At 46.3% G+C, this 16,095-nt stretch overlaps 1 protein-coding gene across 4 annotated transcripts in view; it reads right to left on the reverse strand.

Annotated features, from left to right (window-relative positions):
* Positions 1 to 16,095, reverse strand: part of EXTL3 (exostosin like glycosyltransferase 3) — a 172,855-nt gene that overhangs the window by 94,948 nt on the left and 61,812 nt on the right. For all 4 annotated transcript variants that reach the window (XM_083494284.1, XM_083494282.1, XM_083494285.1 and 1 more), the window contains exon 2: positions 13,712 to 13,841. The gene's annotated coding sequence lies outside the window, so the exon portion shown is untranslated. The remainder of the gene's footprint in view (positions 1 to 13,711; positions 13,842 to 16,095) is intronic.

Genomic DNA, 16,095 nt, shown 5'->3' on the forward strand with positions numbered 1-16,095 from the left:
TCGTCCTCTGTCGTCCCCTTCACCTTGTGCCCTCCATCTTTCCCAACATCAGGGTCTTCTCCAGGGAGTCTTCTCTTCTCATGAGGTGGCCAACATCTTGGAGCCTCAGCTTCAGGATCTGTCCTTCCAGTGAGCACTCAGGGCTGATTTCCTTCAGAATGGAGAGGTTAGATCTTCTTGCAGTCCATGGGACTCTCAAGAGTCTCCTCCAGCACCAGAATTCAAAAGCATCAATTCTTCGGCGATCAGCCTTCTTTATGGTCCAGCTCTCACTACAGAAGAATTAATCTGAGCCTTGAGAAGCCAAAAAGCAGAATCCAGAAAGAGGGACATTCTGCCAAATTCCTTCTTCAGCAACCACCTTCATTCCCTGTCTAAGGTGACCCCCATGACAGAGCGTGGGGCTGATAATGCCAAGGTTGCAGGTTCGATCCCCATACAGGACAGCTGCAGATTCCTGCATTGCAGGGGGTTGGACTAACTTCATCACCACCACCATTTTATTTGTATGCCGCCTTTCCATAGTTGAAACTATGCTCAAGGCGGCTTACAACATGACAAGATTTACATGATTACATGCATAACAGAAGTCATAAACAATAAATAAAACACATCCAAAAATACACAACCAAATGGAAACAATTTCCACGTAAATCATAAGATCAAAAACGAAAGATACAACAATATCAATAACAGCAACAAGCTCTCTCAACCCCGCGTAAACAATACCCCAGCCCAAGAATCTGTTCAACAGTCATAACTTTTGTAGCTGGAGTCAGTCCGCATTCCACTCTCCCAGGCCAGATGGGAAAGGGCCAGCAAGGCAGGGTGCAGGTCTTCCAGGGCTCACAGCCAAGACGGTCTCATTGAAAACAACACAGATAGAAATTAAAAACAAATTAAAAGAGGAGCCCTCTTTGCTGAGCAGCAGCCACAGTCCCACCCCAAGCCAGGTGGAGAGAGGCAAGGGCAGGGCCCTTCAGACCCTTAGTAGGCCATCCTCCTGAGTCAAACAGGGAACCAGAGCAGAGTCTCCTACACCCCAACCCAGCACCTGGGTTTTGCTGTTTTCTCCAGACCAGCTGTTTGCGCCCAACTTTTGTAGCTGGAGTCAGTCCGCATTCCACTCTCCCAGGCCAGATGGGAAAGGGTGCAGGGTTTCCAGGGCTCACAGCCAAGATGGTCTCATTTAAAACAACACAGATAAAAATTAAATGCAAGGGCAAGGTCCTTCAGGCCGTCAGAAGGCAGTCCTCAAGGTCTCTTCCAGTTCTACAATTCTGTGATTCTATGAAGTGCACCATTGTGCCCACAGGTGCTGTGTTGGCAATCTCTGCAATAGTTGCTATTAACAGTTAGAAACAGCAACTGCAGAACAGCCACTGGCAAAAGAAACACGCAAGCTTGGAACCAGTAACTGATGGAGTTTTTTTTAGTTAAAACTGGGATTTAACATTTCACACAAATGCTACAAGGCGGCGGAATCACAGAAGAAACTGTGACTGCTAATGGGTGGCAATAAATACTGGGAGGCAACGGATTCCTCTTTGTCAGGCGGTATCACCTCGCATGATCATCATAATCCCATCTGCACACTTCAATTTGGATTACAAATTACTGCGTTCACTCCTGAAAGCGCCCCGTGGGATTTCCAGTTTCTGGTTGCACTCATGCGTTCTCATGCTTCATTATCGCTTTTAATTTGTCAAATGCTTTTTGCGTCTTTCCACAGAGGACAAGGCTATGTTCTGCCTCCAACACCGGAGACATCGGAATACTAGGAAGCCGGACTGGATGTACCCTTGTCCCGATTCAGCAGCCATGACACAGAACCACAAATATTATCAGTTTGCAATGGGAGCGGGATCTTGAGGGCAACTGCCCTTCTAAAGATTACAAAACCACGGAGGTTGAACGCAGAGGATGGATTCTACTGTTCCACCCATTGGACCATAGCATTAAGAATCCAGAGAAAGGGAACATAGCATTTTTTTTTTTAAAAAAAGACACTTGGCAATGCTTTCTGGTATTTGGAAACGCTTCCTCGACTCTTTCAGAGGGGACATAGTCAAAAGGTGTTTCCTTAGCGTGAGTTTGACCAAACTGTGGGAGGCAGTGGAAGACAGGAGTGCCTGGCGTGCTCTGGTCCAGGGGGTCACAAAGAGTCGGACACGACTAAATGACTAAACAACAAAAATTTCTCTAGGCTTCCCTTTGCTATATGTAAATACTACGCAATTAACAAATGATATTATAGGTTCCCATATACCCCCCATTCCCCTTCACCCATGTGTGATCTCAATATTTCACTTCTTCCATCTTGTTGTGTTGTTATAATTTAATAATTATTCAATTGATTCTATTATTATTTTCTTGCTTTCCCCTGCACGTTTTACACATTCTCCATTAATGTTTCAATTCCGGAACCATATTTGCTGAGGTTTCTTTTTCTTTCTAAAAGGATCACGCGATCAACTAGGGATGCTCCACGATCGACCGGTAAGTCACAATTGACCTGTTGGACGTCCCCGGTGTAGACAATACAGTGGTATCTTGGGTTACATATGCTTCAGGTTACATACGCTTCAGGTTACAGACTCCGCTAACGCAGAAATAGTACCTCGGGTTAAGAACTTTGCTTCAGGATGAGAACAGAAATCGTGCAGCGGCAGCGGGAGGCCCCATTAGCTAAAGTGGTGCTTCAGGTTAAGAACATTTTCAGGTTAAGTACTGATCTCTAGAACGAATTATGTACTTAACCTGAGGTACCACTGTATAAGGCAGCTTCCGGAAGGAAGGAAGGAAGAATCTGCAAAAAGAATAGCACTGTCTCTGGTGAAGCCCATTTGCGGTCAGCAGAAATCCAGTAGGGAAGGCCAATGGTGGTCCACTGAACCCCAGGAACCTAAAAAAGTTTCAAAGGGGCCGACCAACAGTGACACTTGTTCCCCCAAACACTTACGCAGCCAAACTGCAAATTTCATGTCAAAGCTTCCCTGGAACGCATCTCTGCTTTGTCGGCGAACATTCGCATGTCAAGCTGTCTCCAGAGGTCTCCTCTTTGCCCCATCCTCACAGAGAGAGGCAAATCCCAAGGCAGGCTAATCGGGAGCAGCCTGAAAGGGAGCTTGCCTGCGAAAGACAAATGGCAAGAGGGAAGCAGAACGCAACGCATTCAGGATGTTGATCTAAGCTGACACCGCTCGTCATTCCGGCTCATTAAGCCTGGCAGCGATTCTTCCCTGCCAAGGAGAAACGACTTCATCAAGGGAAAATTCCATCAACACCAACTCCAAAAGAGGGGAGAGGCCGTCGTCGTCCCCCCCCCCCCCGATGACAGGAGGTGGGGAGAAGGGGGAAAGGAAAGGAAAGAAAAAAGAGGAGAGAGACCCTTTGCTGAGCAACAGCCCAAGAACAATTATTCCTGCATGGAACTGGCAGAAATGACTGGCAGAATCCGAGATCAGGGAGAAGAGGTGGTGGAAGAAGACTGGAAGAAATTTAAAGACTACTTGCAGAAATACTGTAAAATTAATGAATGTTAAAGGGATGTTGGATTGAAAATAAACGGTATTGGTAAAAAGATTAACAAGAATATGTAAATACGGATTGACAATGGTTGAAAATATATAGTTATATTAGGTTAAGATATTGAGTAAAGATAAATGATAGAGGGTAAGGATTTGCTGAATTAACCATGTGAACTGGAATACAAAAAAGGGGGGTGTGAGGAGGTCAGGAAACAAGTACATGAAATATAAGACATGAAAATATTGATTTCTTTTTAACTTCTTTTTCCTTTTTTTCCTTTTTATGTATTTTGTCTTTGTATTTTTGTATCTCTTTTTCTTTTATTATTGTTATTCCTTTTTATTTCTTATTTTTAATTTTGTAATCTTTTATTGTCTGCAAAATTTCAATAAATATCATTTTTTTAATAATAATAAAAAGAACAATTATTCCTGGGAAGCGGCTGCTAGGGAGATAATTCAGAAGATGAAATACTCTCCGAGAGATGAGACCCAGCTGCCTGAGGGTTCACTGGAAGAGGCGTCAAGTGCTGAGCTGCCTTTTCCACAAAAGAGGGTAGGAGAAACCCACTTCTCTTAGGAAGCGTGGATTTCACAGCCACACATCAGCTCCAGACAGGCTCTGGGCTTGCATCAGAGCTGATGCTTTTCTGTTTTCATCTGAACATAAGAAGAAACCCAAAAGCCTAAGTCTAGCATCCCACATTCCCCCAGTGGCCAACGAGCAGAACAGTAGTGCAACAGTGCGCTGCTCGCTCATGTTCTAAGCGCACAAGCACAGCAGGTGCAATCGCTCCTTCCCTTCCGCCATGCTTCCCAGCGGAGACCCCAGACCTTCAACTGCGCAACCTCTGGTGGGGCGGCAATCCTCTCCTGCCTTTCCAATTACAAGAGCTCTCTGCATGGGAAGCCGGCCGTGCAGCCGTACGCAGTCGATTCGGGTCCCAAGCTAGCTCCTGTCATCCCTGCGAGTTGATGGGAGCAAGGGGGAAGAATCGCATTAAGAATACATGTCAGCGCTGCTATAGATATTAGTTTTGGGCTGACAGCAGGAGGCGGATCACAACCGACTGGGGGCCAAGCTGCCGTGGGCCGCGACCGTTCCTGGCTCTGCGGCAGCGCATGCATGGCAGACAACATTTCTCGCCATTGGCGTCTCCGTGGCGCCGTGCCCACACTTCAGCATCGTTTTAGTCATTCCTGGCTTCCCGGCGCAGTGCGTACACCTGGGTAGGCGAACAGCAGAGAGAATGGCATGTTTGGGAAGGAGGCTAACACTAGTCCTCGCCGCGGGATCACATTCACCCGGTGCTATACCAGCTGCACTGGCTCCCGGTGGAGTACAGGATCAGGTTTAAGGTGCTGGTTTTAACCTTGAAAGCCCTATATGGCCTACGGGACCACCTCTCCTGGTATGTCCCACAGAGGACCTTGCGGTCTTCAAACAAAAACATCTTGGAGGTTCCAAGGCCACAGGGAGGTTAGGCTGGCCTCAACCAGAGCCAGGGCTTTGTCGGCCATGGCTCTGATCTGGTGGAATGCTCTGTCCCAAGAGACTAGGGCCCTGCGGGACTTGACATCTTTCCGCAGGGCCTGAAAGACAGAGATGTTCCACCAGGCCTTTGGAATAATGTGTGTCCTTCTACTGAACATCTAATCAACACAACACAGAGAAAAGTCAGGGTTCTTCTCTCATAGAATCATAGAATCATAGAGTTGGAAGAGACCACAAGGGCCATCGAGTCCAATCCCCTGCCAAGCAGGAAACACCATCAGAGCACTCCTGACATATGGTTGTCAAGCCTCTGCTTAAAGACCTCCAAAGTAGGAGACTCCACCACACTCCTTGGCAGCAAATTCCACTGTCAAACAGCTCTTACTGTCAGGAAGTTCTTCCTAATGTTTAGGTGGAATCTTCTTTCTTGTAGTTTGGATCCATTGCTCCGTGTCCGCTTCTCTGGAGCAGCAGAAAACAACCTTTCTCCCTCCTCTATGTGACATCCTTTTATATATTTGAACATGGCTATCATATCACCCCTTAACCTCCTCCTCTCCTCTCCTCTCAATGCAAACCTAACCCTTGTATGTCCACAGGCCAACAGAACAGTCCAAGGACACAAAGCCATGTGTCACCTTACTTTTACACAAGGACTCAAGAGAAGAAGCAAGCAAAATATTAAATTAATAATAATAAATTTTTATTTATACCCCACCCTTCCCGGTTCAGAAAACCGGGCTCGGGGCGGCTAACAACAAATTTAAAACGCTTAATTGATGCAACAAAAAACAGCATAAAATACAGTATAAAACGTGAATAACAATAAATTCAGAATTCAAAAATCAGTTGAGGGGAAAACTCCATCCAATAAACATTAGATGATCACCAGGGCTAGCTGACTAAATTAGTCCTATTTGGGACTAAAATGAGCCCACATGCAAGCAACAGCACAAACGATCAGCCCAACTGGATATAATAATAATAATAATAATAATAATAATAATAATGACAACAATAATAATGATTATGGTGATGATAATGCGAATTTATTATTTATACCCCGCCCATGTAGCTGGGTTTCCCCAGCCACTCTGGGCGGCTCACAACAGAATATTAGAAATGCGATAAAACATCAAACATTAAAAACTTCCCTAAACAGGGCTGCCTTCAGGTGTCTTCTAAAAGTCAGGTAGTTGTTTATTTTCTTGACATCTGATGGGAGGGCGTTCCACAGGGCAGGCATCACCACCGAGAAGGCCCTCTTCTGCCTGGCCCCCTGTCACCTCACTTCTTGCAGGGAGGGAACCACCAGAAGACCCTCGGAGGTAGACCCCGGTGTCCAGGGTGGAGACGCTCCTTCTGATATATTTATTTGGATAAACTGAGCTTGGGGTAGGGAGGAGAGTCTACTTTGCTCGTGGGGGTTCTGCTCGATTCTCAGATCTGATCCAGGGGAGTTTTGGCAGCAGGCCTGACACCCGGGACGAATGCCCCACAGAGGGCATTCCAAGCCGTACAGAACGAAGGCCCCTGGGATCTACAATAGGATATCCTGCGGAAGCGAGAGAGTGCATTGTACGACACCCTGGGGGGGAATTACAGAGAGAAGAGGCCGTGCCGTTTCCCTTTCCTCACATTCATGCTGCCCAGGAGAATCTTTTGCTTCCACGGCATTGAAATCTGCCCCTTCCCGCTCCCCCAGTCATCTTACTTGGCCTGGATCCGATGTCAAAGCTCAACACTCTCCCACACCCCACAAATCCATGCATTAGAGAATCCATGGCTTTTCCATCAAACCCTCAGGCCAACAGTAAAAGACCCCAGCTACACATCCTCGCCTTTTCATGTTATTTCCCCCCCACAGATCCCACGGTGCAACGTCAGCATTCTGTACCACATCAACACACTATCCCCACTGAGATTGGCTGTTCTTGTTTCCTCCTAGGTCAATCCCCAAATGTGCACTCTGTTGCTGTGCAGTGAAGAGCACTCCATTTTTATTTTTAAAAAGTATCTGAACAGGGCTGCTTTTTCAGGAAGGCAGTTCTTCTTTCTTTCTTTTTTGCAATTTTGAAAATAATTTTAATTTGATTTTACAAGCGCAAAATTATAATATCATGTTACGTTCTTTCAGGTTACGTCCCACGGCAACCCGGAAGTACCAAGAAGGGTTACTTCCAGGTTTCGCCACTCACTCATGCACAGAAGCGCGAAATGATGTCACGCACATGCGCAGAAGCGGCAATTCGCAACCTGCGCATGCTCAGACGCGCCGCTGCGGGTTGCACTCTTTTCATGTTGCAAACGGGTCTCTGGAACGGATCCTGCAACCACAGGTACCACTGTAATACCCCCCAAAATACCCACATTTAGAGATTTCTCTGAATCTCTAGACTTTCCCCCATTCCCTCCATGGGTCTCATTGTCATGATTTTCAACTGCACGTTGTTTCATAGTCCGTATTTTTGTACAGTGGTACATCTGGTTGCGAACGGGATCCGTTCCAGAGGCATGAAAAGAACAGAACCCACAGTGAGGCGTCTGCGCATGTGTGAGTTGCGATTCGCCGCTTCTACACATGTGTGTGGCATCATTTTGCGCTTCTGCACATGCGCAAGGGCGAAATCCAGAAGTAACCCTTTCCGGTACTTCCGGGTCGCCACGGGACGTAACCTGAAAGAACGTAACATGAAGCGGACGTAACATGAGGTATGACTGTATCTGTCTATATTATCCATAGTAATTGTTACAAGTGTTATTAAAATCCTGCTAATGTTTTCATCCACTTACGGAGGTCTCCTAATCAGTAAGGCAGTTCAGGTGTAGTTGCAACTTCCAGAATAGCCCTGCTTGTCTTCCAACTGGCCGTTACGTCTGGAGCCAAGGAAGAAGATATGGAAAATGTGTGGTGGGTGGCCTTGCTATCCCCCAATCTAAATTGGCATTCCCATCAAAATGTAACAAGCAATGGCAAAAGGTTTCGGGGGGGGGCAACCCACCACGCACCACTTGACCGTTATTCCTCCTGTTCAATCAAAAATTACTTCAGACAATGGAAAACTTCCGTGGGAAGTTGAGGTTATTGTCCAAAGTCACTGGACCCTCCAGGGTGCAGTTTCCTATTCTGTCCCCACAGACTCCGTGTTCTGTTCAAAGGTGTGGTAGGTGGGCTCTAATGAGCTCCGAAGCAGGCAGGAGAAAGGAAAGGAACAAAAGCAGAAGGAGTTTCGTAGGAATTCAGCCTACTGCAGACCCCAGGAAGCAGTCAGGCCAGCTCATAAGAACGCCAGTAACCTCTATTTATCACAGCAATTCCAAGCCCAATGAATATAAATGAGCCTCCATCTCTCCACGAGGAGGAAAAAGTTCTCACCAAAACAGCAGAGCAGAAAGGCGATCGGTCGAAACACCCTGCAAAATTCACCCAGTTTCACTGGTTGTGGCGAGAGAGGGAAAGCTACGTTGAGCAACAACACCTCACCACCTTATCCCCGAATGTCATGCTCTCACACACTTTAGTACTTCTGAAAATTTCCTGGGCAGCCAATGTAATTGTCAGCCTTATACCCACAGCCACGAGGACTTTTTGTTGTTTAGTAGTTTAGTCGTGTCCGACTCTTTGTGACCCCCTGGACCAGAGCACGCCAGGCACTCCTGTCTTCCAATGCCTCCTGCAGTTTGGTCAAACTCATGTTGGTAGCTTCGAGAACACAAACAGCTCTACATACCTTAGTCCATGGGTAGGCAAACTAAGGCCTGGGGCCTGATCTGGCCCTATTGCCTTCTAAATCCAGTCCACGGACGGTCCGGGAATCAGTGTGATTTTACATGTGTAGAATATGTCCTTTTATTTAAAATGCATCTCTGGGTTATTTGCGGGACATAGGAATTGGTTCATTTTTTTCTTCAAAATATAGTCCGGCCCCCCACAAGGTCTGAGGGACAGTGGACCGGCCCCCTGCTAGAAAGGTTTGCTGACCCCTGCTTAGTATATTAGTTCTCAAAAGTGCAGAATGGATAGGAGAGGGAGGCTGAACAGAAGATGATCAACATGTCTTTCACATATCACTGTTCCTTTCCATGTTGACCCTTTTCTAAAATATACACTGCAAAACTGGGTGTGAAATATTTTAAAAAACAGGTTCCCGAAAAGTCTATCTTGGATCATCACTGTTGCAATGTCAACAAACAATAAAATAACTTGAAACTATTGGTTCAAGTCCTACCTTCCAGAGCAGGAGAAAACAAGAATGTTCTCTCCCCCATGTGACATCCCTTAAGATTTGAAGATGGCTTTCATATCTCCTCAGTCCAGGCTAAATATCCCCAGCTCCTTCAACCATTCCTCATAAGGCTTAGTTTCCAGACCACTTATCATCTTGTTCGCCCTCCTCTGCGCACATTCCAGCTTGTCAACATCCTTCTTAAATTGTAGTGCCCATAATTGGACACAGTATTCCAGGTATGATCTGACCAAGGCAGAATAGAGTGGGACTATGACTTCCCTTGATCTGGACACTAGACTTCTGTTGATGCAGTCTAGAATAGCATCAGTCTTTTTTGCTGCTGCATCACACTGTTGACTTATGTTAAGCTTGTGGTCCACCAGGACCCCTAGATCTTTTTCACACGTACTGCTAGTAAGCCAGGTGTTCCCCATCCTATATTTGTGCTTCTGGTTCTTCCTGCCTAAGTGCAGAACCTGACATTTCTCCCTATTGAAATTCATTTTGTTTGCTTGTGCCCAGTTCTCCAATTCATTAAGGTCATTTTGAATTCTGATTCTGCCTTCTGCGGCATTAGCTACCCCTCCCAGTTTGGTGTCATCTGCAAATTGGATGAGTATCCCCTCAATTCCTTCCTTCAAGTCATTTATAAAGACGTTGAACAACAATGGGCCCAGGACAGAACCCTGGGGCACCCCACTTGTCACTTTTTTCCAGGATGATGAGGAACCATTTTCCAGGATGATAAGGAACCATTAATGAGTACTCTTTGGGTTCAAACAAAATAAAAAAAAAATCCTTCCAATAGCACCTTGTTGTTGTTTTTTAGTCGTTTAGTCGTGTCCGACTCTTCGTGACCCCATGGACCAGAGCACGCCAGGCACTCCTGTCTTCCACTGCCTCCCACAGTTTGGTCAAACTCATGTTAGTCACTTCAGGAACACTGACTGTCCATCTCGTCCTCTGCTGTCCCCTTCTCCTTGCACCCTCCATCTTTCCCAACATCAGGGTCTTTTCCAGGGAGTCTTCTCTTCTCCTGAGGTGGCCAAAGGATTGGAGCCTCAGCTTCAGGATCTGTCCTTCCAGTGAGCACTGCGGGCTGATTTCCTTCAGAATGGAGAGGTTTGATCTTCTTGCAGTCCATGGGACTCTCAAGAGTCTCCTTCAGCACCGTAATTCAAAAGCATCAATTCTTCGGCGATCAGCCTTCTTTATGGTCCAGCTCTCACTTCCATACATCACTACTGGGAAAACCATAGCTTTTACTATACGGGAGTAGCACTTTAGAGACCAACTAAGTTTGTTATTGGTATGAGTTTTCATGTGCATGCACACGTCTTCAGATAGCAAAAGCACACGAAAGCTCATACCAATAACAAACTTAGTTGGTCTCTAAGGTGCTACTGGAAGGAATTTTTGTTTGTTTGTTTGTTTGTTTGTTTGTTTCGACTATGGCAGAGCAACACGGCTGCCTACCTGTAACTAGATCTTTGGGTTCGGTCAGTCAATCAGCTACAAATCCACCCAATAGTCACCTCGTTCAATGCACATTTTACCAGCTTCCTCACGAGAATATCATGAGGGACTTTGTCCAAAGCCTTACTGAAATCAAGATACACTATGTCCACAGCATTCCACTAATCGACCAAGTTTGCAATTCCATCAAAAAAAGAAACCAACCCCTTTTCATAACAACACAGAGAAGGAAACCATTTCCTTTCCAAAAAGTCAACTACAAAACATCTGCAGATGATATTTAACTTGGTGGCACTAGCTCAGAAGCAGGCTAGAGAGCACCTCGGTGGCCTCCCCAGGGCACAAGTCTATGGAGGTACACGTGGGTCCAAAGGAAAGCAGAGCAATAAGTTTAAAGCCAACTTGGCTGCAGGAGTCGCCGGAAGGAGGCGTACAAGGCGCCGTCCAACCATCTTAGCCTCGTGAAAAACAACAAAAATATATATGAACAAAACAGGCAAGTAGGAGCTTAAAACTTAGCAGAGAAGAGCCCTGTGTCACCCCTAAAGTTTTATAGGGTATCCTGGCACAGTTAAGTCCAAAAAATAATAGCATTAGCAGGAATCATTATGAAGTCTGCATCAAAACAATTACAAAGTCTGGCTGCTGCTTCCCAAGTCCTCCTGTCCCTGCGCTGGCTGCTTAAACTTTCACCTTTGCACATCTCTTCATCATTTTGGTACATTCCCAAATCGCTTCCCAAGTACCTTGAAGACCACCTCTTTCCCATCATCAACGCTCACTTGCCTTCCCATTCTCTCTGATCAAGTTTCCTACAAATAAGAAGCCATGATATGAATGAGCAGCATGCACCTCCCCACAAGCTCCACAAGCCAAACCATGGCTTCCCACCTCTGTTAGAAACTCAGATATATAAGCTAGGTGCCAAATGGCGCCTTAGACCCGGGTTGCGGCCACCGCAACGGAATGCCTGTTCATCAGGGTCCCTTCCAACACTACAATTTTATGATTCTATGATTTCAGCTACATTGCTTGGCTGTATCTCGCTCCTACTACTACAACAACAACAACAATAATAAAATATCATTTATACCCCGCCCATCTGGCTGGGTTTCCCCAGTCACTCTGGGTGGCTTCCAACAGAATATTAAAATATAATGGTCTATTAAACATTAAAAGCTTCCCTAAAGAGGGCTGCCTTCAGATGTCTTCTAAAAGTCTGGTAGTTGTTGTTCTCTTTGACATCTCCTGGGAGGGCGTTCCACAGGGCGGGCGCCACCACCGAGAAGGCCCTCTGCCTGGTTCCCTGCAACTTGGCTTCTCGCAGTGAGGGAACCGCCAGAAGGCCCCCAGAGGTGGACCTCAGCATCCGGGCAGAACAATGGGGGTGGAGATGCTCCTTCAGGTATACTGGGCCGAGGCCACTTAGGGCTTTCAAGGTCAGCACCAACACTTTGAATTGTGCTTGGAAATGTACTGGGAGCCAGTGTAGGTCTTTCAAGACCGGTGTTATGTGGTCTCAGCGGCCACTCCCAGTCACCAGTCTAGCTGCCGCATTCTGGATTAGTTGTAGTTTCTGGGTCACCTTAAACAATTCACTTGTCCCACTAGGCAAGAAGCGAGAAACACACCCAGTGGAAATGGTATTAACTATGGACTTTCGCATGTCTTTTGCTGTGCACAAGCCATCTGGCTCGATGGAGATGTCAGTTTGCAACCTGGCACCCAGAAATCTCCACAAAGTACTGGACTCGCACCTGTAGCAAAACACCCCTGGCGCCTGGAGAATTTCTAACACTGCTTTCACCTGCCTGCCAACCGCAAAACTATGGGTATCGTCATGCAAACAAGGTGGGATATTAAGCTAATATATTAACCTTTCCAATCAGTTGTCCAAGAGGGTCTAAATAAAAAAAAAGACAACATGCCCAGTCCAACCAAGTTGTTTCAACACTGGTGATCTTTGCTTCTTTCAGTACACTGGTATTAGTTCACCTGTGGACTGGACATGTTGTTTGGATGCCTGATTATCGTCTTCCAAAGCTATTCCGAACTTAAAAATGGAAAGTGTAATGCTGTTGATCAACAAAAGAGGTTTAAAGACTGTCTAAAGGCAAATCTAAAAAAATGTAGTATAAACACTAACGGTTGGGAAACACTTGTCTGCGAGTGCTAGAGTTGGAGAACAGCCTTTACCAATGGTGTCATGGGCTTTGAAGAAATTTGAACTCAGGACACAAGGAAGAAACGTGCCTAAGAGGAAGGCATGCTTGGCAAATCCACACCGTGATCAACTCCCACCCGGAAACCAATATCCCCACTGTGGAAGGACATGTGGATCCACAATTGGCCTCCACAGTCACTTACGGACTCACTGTTAAGACCGTGTTTGTGGAAGACAATCTTACTTGGCTTCGAGTGATTGCCAAAGAAGAAAATAAAAAAATATTATTAATGGTTTCAAAATATACTATAAGTGGGCTCTTTAATGCAACAGTAGTTGCAGGAAATGGTGGATCCACCTTTGGGTAACAGAGGGAATGCAAGCAAGTAGCAGTGATAACTCGGGTTACATACGCTTCAGGTTACATATGCTTCAGGTTACAGACTTCGCTAACCCAGAAATAGTGCTTCAGGTTAAGAACTTTGCTTCAGGATGAGAACAGAAATTGTGCGGTGGCAGCGGGAGGCCCCATTAGCTAAAGGGGTGCTTCAGGTTAAGAACAGTTTCAGGTTAAGAATGGACATCCGGAACGAATTAAGTGCTTAACCTGAGGTACCACTGTACTTTAGCAGGGTAGATTTGCTGTTGATCAATAGAAAATCAATTATTATTTTTTTTGCAAATATGCATTTCATTATTTGTATGTGACTTCTTCTCATTCGGGGATGTAGCGGACCAAAAAAGTCAATCTCATTTTTGCATAAAGACAGATGCTGCAAAGAAACCAGCTCACTTAAGACACAGAATTTCACCTTACCTCAATTTTGTGACCAGCCTGCAACCCAAAAAGAGCCTCCAATCCGTCCACCAGATGAAACACTGGAAAAACTTTTAATGTCCAGATTTCCCACCAGAAACAGGATTTTACGGATTATCAACAGGATCAGCTGCAAGAAGAGTTAAAAAAAGGGGAGATAATGAAGGAAAGATAGAGAAAGTAGTATTGTCTGAAGTCAGTTGATTGGCACACACATATATGGATGGGTAAACACATGGCAACTAGAGTGAGTCAGCAATTGGGCTGCTTGAACAGTAATGGAAGAACACAATGGAGATAATAATGGCCTGTGGAATAGAAAAACCCACACAGACCGTCCAAGTGCATTTCTCAATGACAAGGATGAAGATCCAAAAGTATTAATACATGCTTAAGATGCAAATCCACACGGGACGCGGGTGGCGCTGTGGTCTAAACCACAGAGCCTAGGGCTTGCCGATCAGAAGGTCGGCGGTTCGAATCCCCGCGACGGGGTGAGCTCCCATTTCTCGGTCCCTGCTCCTGCCCACCAGCAGTTCGAAAACACAACAAAGTGCAAGTAGATAAATAGGTACCACTGCGGTGGGAAGGTAAAGGGCGTTTCCGTGCGCTGCTCTGGTTCGCCAGAAGCGGCTTAGTCATGCTGGCCACATGACCCGGAAGCTGTCTGTGGAGAAACGCCGGCTCCCTTGGCCTATAGAGCAAGATGAGCGCCACAACCCCAGAGTCGTTTGTGACTGGACCTAATGTTCAAGGGTACCTTTACATTTAAGATGCAAAGCAACCACAAACTCTGGGCAAGAAAACATTTAGGGCAAAAATAAACCATTCTAATGACAACTAAGAGATCTGCATTGGCTCCCAGTACGTTCCCGAGCACAATTCAAAATGTTGGTGCTGACCTTTAAAGCCCTAAACGGCCTCGGTCCAGTATACCTGAAGGAGCGTCTCCACCCACATTGTTCAGCCCGGACACTGAGGTCCAGCGCCGAGGGCCTTCTGGCGGTTCCCTCGCTGCGAGAAGCAAAGCTACAGGGAACCAGGCAGAGGGCCTTCTCAGTGGCGGCACCCGCCCTGTGGAACACCCTCCCACCAGACGTCAAAGAGAACAACTACCAGACTTTTAAAGGACATCTGAAGGCAGCCCTGTTTAGGGAAGATTTTAATGTTTGATGCATTACGGTATTTTGATATTTTGTTGGAAGCCGCCCAAAGTGGCCCAGAGTGGATGGGGAAGCCCAGCCTGATGGCCGGGGTATAAATAAAATAATAATAATAATAATAATAATAATAATAATAATAACAACAACAACAACAACAACAATTCTGTGATTCTAAATTGTAACCATCTCCCGTTCCAGGAAGGAAAGTGCCCAGTTTGGAATTATTAAAAAATGCTCTCTCTCACATGCGCTCCCTTCAGCTACATGGAATGAAGAGTTTCCTTCCCATTATATACATAAAAAAAATCTCCCACGCATTGTGCAAGTATTTTCCCCCACCGATAAGCCTCTCCTGGATTTTCAGTATTTAACACAACAGCCAATCTAGCAGCTGTTGAAAGAATGAATACCTAATCTACATTCCTTTGGTGAGATCTCCTCCCTTCTGTATCTCCTAGCTCAAAATAACTCTGATAAGCAAACTATGCACACTGATGGCGCTGTGTGCCGCAGTGGGGAGAGCAGCTTTTTCGAACAGAGAAGCAGGTGAGAGGTTGTGGGTAGGGTCCCTCCATCCTATACCTACATTCCCCAGAAAACCGCCTCTTCCTGCTCCAGAGCCAGGCTAAGAAATAAGGGGGGGAGGGAAGTGGTAAGCAGTAGGGGAGAGCGGTCTTCAGCATCCCTGCCCATCTCATGAGAGCCAGTGTGGTGTTGTGGTTAAGAGTGGTAGTCACGTAATCTGGTGAACCGGGTTCGCTTCCCCGCTCTTCCACATGCAGCTGCTGGGTGACCCTGGGCTAGTCCCACTTCTCTGAAGTCTCTCAGCCTCACTCACTTCACAGAGTGTTTGTTGTGGGGGAGGAAGGGAAAGGAGATTGTTAGCTGTTTTGAGACTCCTTAAAGATAAATGTAAAGGGACCACTGATCGTTAGGTCCAGTCGTGGCCGACTCTGGGGTTGCGGCGCTCATCTCGCTTTACTGGCCAAGGGAGCTGGTGTACAGCTTCTGGGTCATGTGGCCAGCATGACTAAGCCGCTTCTGGCGAACCAGAGCAGCGCAAGGAAATGCCGTTTACCTTCCCGCTGGAGCGGTACCTATTTATCTACTTGCACTTTGACGTGCTTTCGAACTGCTAGGTTGGCAGGAGCAGGGACCAAGCAACGGGAGCTCACCCCGTCGTGGGGATTTGAACCGCCGACCTTCTGGTTGGCAAGCCCT

This window comes from Podarcis liolepis, assembly GCF_965112155.1.
Source record: "Podarcis liolepis genome assembly, chromosome: 3".
Taxonomy (NCBI): Eukaryota; Metazoa; Chordata; class Lepidosauria; order Squamata; family Lacertidae; genus Podarcis; species Podarcis liolepis.